Below are 5,268 nucleotides of genomic sequence, written 5' to 3'. Positions count from 1 at the left end.
AACCTCCCCCAGACTGGGCTCGCGCCTGTCGGGCGGGGGAGGGGAGGGCCGGCGGGGCGCCGGGCTCCGTCGTAGGACGGCCGGGTGATGGCTTCGTAACCCCCCCGCCCCGGTTAAAGGGAGGGGGGGCGTACGTCGCCGGTTCGGGGGGCGTCTCGGCCTCGCTTCCAATCGGGCGCGCCGGGGCTGTGCGAGCGCCGGGCCGTCAAAGGCCGGCGTTCGCGGTGGCCGGGGCGCTGTAAGGCGACCCGCGAGCCGGAGGAGCCGCCCGCCCGAACACCGGCGCGAGGCCGGCCGGCGGGGGCCCTCCGAAGGCGGGTCTTGGATGCCGTTCGTACGTGGGAGAAGGTGCGGCGTGTCGCGGGCGACGGCCTGCTGCCGAGGCTCCGGAGGCTCCGGGGGCGGCGCTCTGAAAATATCCGGAAGATCGGCCGACTTGGAAAAAAATTTGAGAACCGGGGCTGAGGAGGGGGAAAATCTGGCCAGGGAGGCCGACCCGAAGTGCCTCTAAGTCGGATAGGGATTGGGCGAAACTCCCTTGGAAGTGGCACTCTGAAAAAATTTCCAAGTTTGGCTGACTTAGAAAAAATTCGAGAACCAGGATGAGGAGGGGGAAAATGTGGCCAGTCAGGCCGACCCGAAGTGCCTCTTAGGCGGATAGGGGTTGGGCGAAACTCCCTTGAAAGTGGCACTCTGAAAAAATTTCCAAGTTTGGCTGACTTAGAAAAAATTCGAGAACCAGGATGAGGAGGGGGAAAATGTGGCCAGTCAGGCCGACCCGAAGTGCCTCTTAGGCGGATAGGGGTTGGGCGAAACTCCCTTGAAAGTGGCACTCTGAAAAAATTTCCAAGTTTGGCTGACTTAGAAAAAATTCGAGAACCAGGATGAGGAGGGGGAAAATGTGGCCAGTCAGGCCGACCCGAAGTGCCTCTTAGGCGGATAGGGGTTGGGCGAAACTCCCTTGAAAGTGGCACTCTGAAAAAATTTCCAAGTTTGGCTGACTTAGAAAAAATTCGAGAACCAGGATGAGGAGGGGGAAAATGTGGCCAGTCAGGCCGACCCGAAGTGCCTCTTAGGCGGATAGGGGTTGGGCGAAACTCCCTTGAAAGTGGCACTCTGAAAAAATTTCCAAGTTTGGCTGACTTAGAAAAAATTCGAGAACCAGGATGAGGAGGGGGAAAATGTGGCCAGTCAGGCCGACCCGAAGTGCCTCTTAGGCGGATAGGGGTTGGGCGAAACTCCCTTGAAAGTGGCACTCTGAAAAAATTTCCAAGTTTGGCTGACTTAGAAAAAATTCGAGAACCAGGATGAGGAGGGGGAAAATGTGGCCAGTCAGGCCGACCTGAAGTGCCTCTTAGGCGGATAGGGGTTGGGCGAAACTCCCTTGAAAGTGGCACTCTGAAAAAATTTCCAAGTTTGGCTGACTTAGAAAAAATTCGAGAACCAGGATGAGGAGGGGGAAAATGTGGCCAGTCAGGCCGACCCGAAGTGCCTCTTAGGCGGATAGGGGTTGGGCGAAACTCCCTTGAAAGTGGCACTCTGAAAAAATTTCCAAGTTTGGCTGACTTAGAAAAAATTCGAGAACCAGGATGAGGAGGGGGAAAATGTGGCCAGTCAGGCCGACCTGAAGTGCCTCTTAGGCGGATAGGGGTTGGGCGAAACTCCCTTGAAAGTGGCACTCTGAAAATATTTCCAAGTTGGGCTGACTTAGAAAAAATTCGAGAACCAGGCTGAGGAGGGGACCATCTGGCAAGGGAGTCCGACCTAAAGTGCATCTAAAGCGGATATGGGTTGGTCGAGCCTCCCTTGATTTGCCCTGGAGCTCCCACGTCTTAAAAAGGTCTCTCCTATAATTGTACACCAACCATTTTGAGGTTTGGGTGCAAACCTCTCGAATGGGGGGACTCGGTCCCCTATCTACAGCGCCCCTAATGACGACAGGTGGTACTGCGCCCCTGGTAGCCCGGCCATTGAAAATGAATGGGCCCATTCATTTCAATGGGGAATTTCGACCCCTGGTTGCCCGCCATTCATTTCAATGGGGAATTTCGACCCCTGGTCGCCCGCCATTCATTTCAATGGGGACTTTCGACCCCTGGTTGCCCGCCATTCATTTCAATGGGGGATTTCGACCCCTGGTCGCCCGCCATTCATTTCAATGGGGGATTTCGACCCCTGGTAGCCCGCCATTCATTTCAATGGGGGACTTCGACCCCTGGTAGCCCGCCATTCATTTCAATGGGGGACTTGGACCCCTGGTAGCCCGCCATTCATTTCAATGGGGGATTTCGACCCCTGGTCGCCCGCCATTCATTTCAATGGGGGATTTCGACCCCTGGTAGCCCGCCATTCATTTCAATGGGGGACTTCGACCCCTGGTTGCCCGCCATTCATTTCAATGGGGGATTTCGACCCCTGGTCGCCCGCCATTCATTTCAATGGGGGATTTCGACCCCTGGTCGCCCGCCATTCATTTCAATGGGGGATTTCGACCCCTGGTAGCCCGCCATTCATTTCAATGGGGGACTTCGACCCCTGGTAGCCCGCCATTCATTTCAATGGGGGACTTGGACCCCTGGTAGCCCGCCATTCATTTCAATGGGGGACTTCGACCCCTGGTTGCCCGCCATTCATTTCAATGGGGGACTTCGACCCCTGGTTGCCCGCCATTCATTTCAATGGGGGATTTCGACCCCTGGTCGCCCGCCATTCATTTCAATGGGGGATTTCGACCCCTGGTAGCCCGCCATTCATTTCAATGGGGGACTTCGACCCCTGGTTGCCCGCCATTCATTTCAATGGGGGACTTCGACCCCTGGTTGCCCGCCATTCATTTCAATGGGGGATTTCGACCCCTGGTCGCCCGCCATTCATTTCAATGGGGGATTTCGACCCCTGGTAACCCGCCATTCATTTCAATGGGGGACTTCGACCCCTGGTTGCCCGCCATTCATTTCAATGGGGGACTTCGACCCCTGGTTGCCCGCCATTCATTTCAATGGGGGATTTCGACCCCTGGTTGCCCGGCATTCGTTCCTATGTGGCGGGGGATTTCAACCCCAGGTCGCCCTCGTGTGGTTCTTTTTGGCGCAGCTGACGGGCTCCGCTGCTCATGGAGGTTTGCTAGTGGAGGATAACCCCCTGCCTGGGCAACTCGAACGCCCGGCATTCGTTCCTATGTGGCGGGGGATTTCAACCCCAGGCCGCCCTCGTGTGGTTCTTTTTGGCGCAGCTGACGGGCTCCGCTGCTCATGGAGGTTTGCTAGTGGAGGATAACCCCCTGCCTGGGCAACTCGAACGCCCGGCATTCGTTCCTATGTGGCGGGGGATTTCAACCCCAGGCCGCCCTCGTGTGGTTCTTTTTGGCGCAGCTGACGGGCTCCGCTGCTCATGGAGGTTTGCTAGTGGAGGATAACCCCCTGCCTGGGCAACTCGAACGCCCGGCATTCGTTCCTATGTGGCGGGGGATTTCAACCCCAGGCCGCCCTCGTGTGGTTCTTTTTGGCGCAGCTGACGGGCTCCGCTGCTCATGGAGGTTTGCTAGTGGAGGATAACCCCCTGCCTGGGCAACTCGAACGCCCGGCATTCGTTCCTATGTGGCGGGGGATTTCAACCCCAGGTCGCCCTCGTGTGGTTCTTTTTGGCGCAGCTGACGGGCTCCGCTGCTCATGGAGGTTTGCTAGTGGAGGATAACCCCCTGCCTGGGCAACTCGAACGCCCGGCATTCGTTCCTATGTGGCGGGGGATTTCAACCCCAGGTCGCCCTCGTGTGGTTCTTTTTGGCGCAGCTGACGGGCTCCGCTGCTCATGGAGGTTTGCTAGTGGAGGATAACCCCCTGCCTGGGCAACTCGAACGCCCGGCATTCGTTCCTATGTGGCGGGGGATTTCAACCCCAGGTCGCCCTCGTGTGGTTCTTTTTGGCGCAGCTGACGGGCTCCGCTGCTCATGGAGGTTTGCTAGTGGAGGATAACCCCCTGCCTGGGCAACTCGAACGCCCGGCATTCGTTCCTATGTGGCGGGGGATTTCAACCCCAGGTCGCCCTCGTGTGGTTCTTTTTGGCGCAGCTGACGGGCTCCGCTGCTCATGGAGGTTTGCTAGTGGAGGATAACCCCCTGCCTGGGCAACTCGAACGCCCGGCTCCCCCCCGGTCCGCTGGAGCTCCTCCAACGGCCAGCAACAAGCCCCGAAGACGGGCGCGCTCCCCGCGGTCCGCTGGAGCTCCTCCAACGGCCAGCAACAAGCCCCGAAGACGGGCGCGCTCCCCGCGGTCCGCTGGAGCTCCTCCAACGGCCAGCAACAAGCCCCGAAGACGGGCGCGCTCCCCCCGGTCCGCTGGAGCTCCGCCAACGGCCAGCAACAAGCCCCGAAGACGGGCGCGCTCCCCCCGGTCCGCCAACGGCCAGCAACAAGCCCCGAAGACGGGCGCGCTCCCCGCGGTCCGCTGGAGCTCCTCCAACGGCCAGCAACAAGCCCCGAAGACGGGCGCGCTCCCCCCGGTCCGCTGGAGCTCCTCCAACGGCCAGCAACAAGCCCCGAAGACGGGCGCGCTCCCCGCGGTCCGCTGGAGCTCCTCCAACGGCCAGCAACAAGCCCCGAAGACGGGCGCGCTCCCCGCGGTCCGCTGGAGCTCCTCCAACGGCCGGCAACAAGCCCCGAAGACGGGCGCGCTCCCCCCGGTCCGCTGGAGCTCCGCCAACGGCCAGCAACAAGCCCCGAAGACGGGCGCGCTCCCCCCGGTCCGCCAACGGCCAGCAACAAGCCCCGAAGACGGGCGCGCTCCCCGCGGTCCGCTGGAGCTCCTCCAACGGCCAGCAACAAGCCCCGAAGACGGGCGCGCTCCCCGCGGTCCGCTGGAGCTCCTCCAACGGCCAGCAACAAGCCCCGAAGACGGGCGCGCTCCCCCCGGTCCGCTGGAGCTCCTCCAACGGCCAGCAACAAGCCCCGAAGACGGGCGCGCTCCCCGCGGTCCGCTGGAGCTCCTCCAACGGCCAGCAACAAGCCCCGAAGACGGGCGCGCTCACCCGCGGTCCGCTGGAGCTCCTCCAACGGCCGGCAACAAGCCCCGAAGACGGGCGCGCTCCCCCCGGTCCGCTGGAGCTCCGCCAACGGCCAGCAACAAGCCCCGAAGACGGGCGCGCTCCCCCCGGTCCGCCAACGGCCAGCAACAAGCCCCGAAGACGGGCGCGCTCCCCGCGGTCCGCTGGAGCTCCTCCAACGGCCAGCAACAAGCCCCGAAGACGGGCGCGCTCCCCCCGGTCCGCTGGAG

The sequence above is a fragment of the Leptonotus elevatus genome, unplaced genomic scaffold (genome assembly GCF_054856555.1).
Source record: "Leptonotus elevatus isolate MCC_2025b unplaced genomic scaffold, RoL_Lele_1.0 HiC_scaffold_253, whole genome shotgun sequence".
Taxonomy (NCBI): domain Eukaryota; kingdom Metazoa; phylum Chordata; class Actinopteri; order Syngnathiformes; family Syngnathidae; genus Leptonotus; species Leptonotus elevatus.
The sequence above is the reverse complement of the archived record's forward strand: the minus strand, read 5'-3'. Positions refer to the sequence as shown.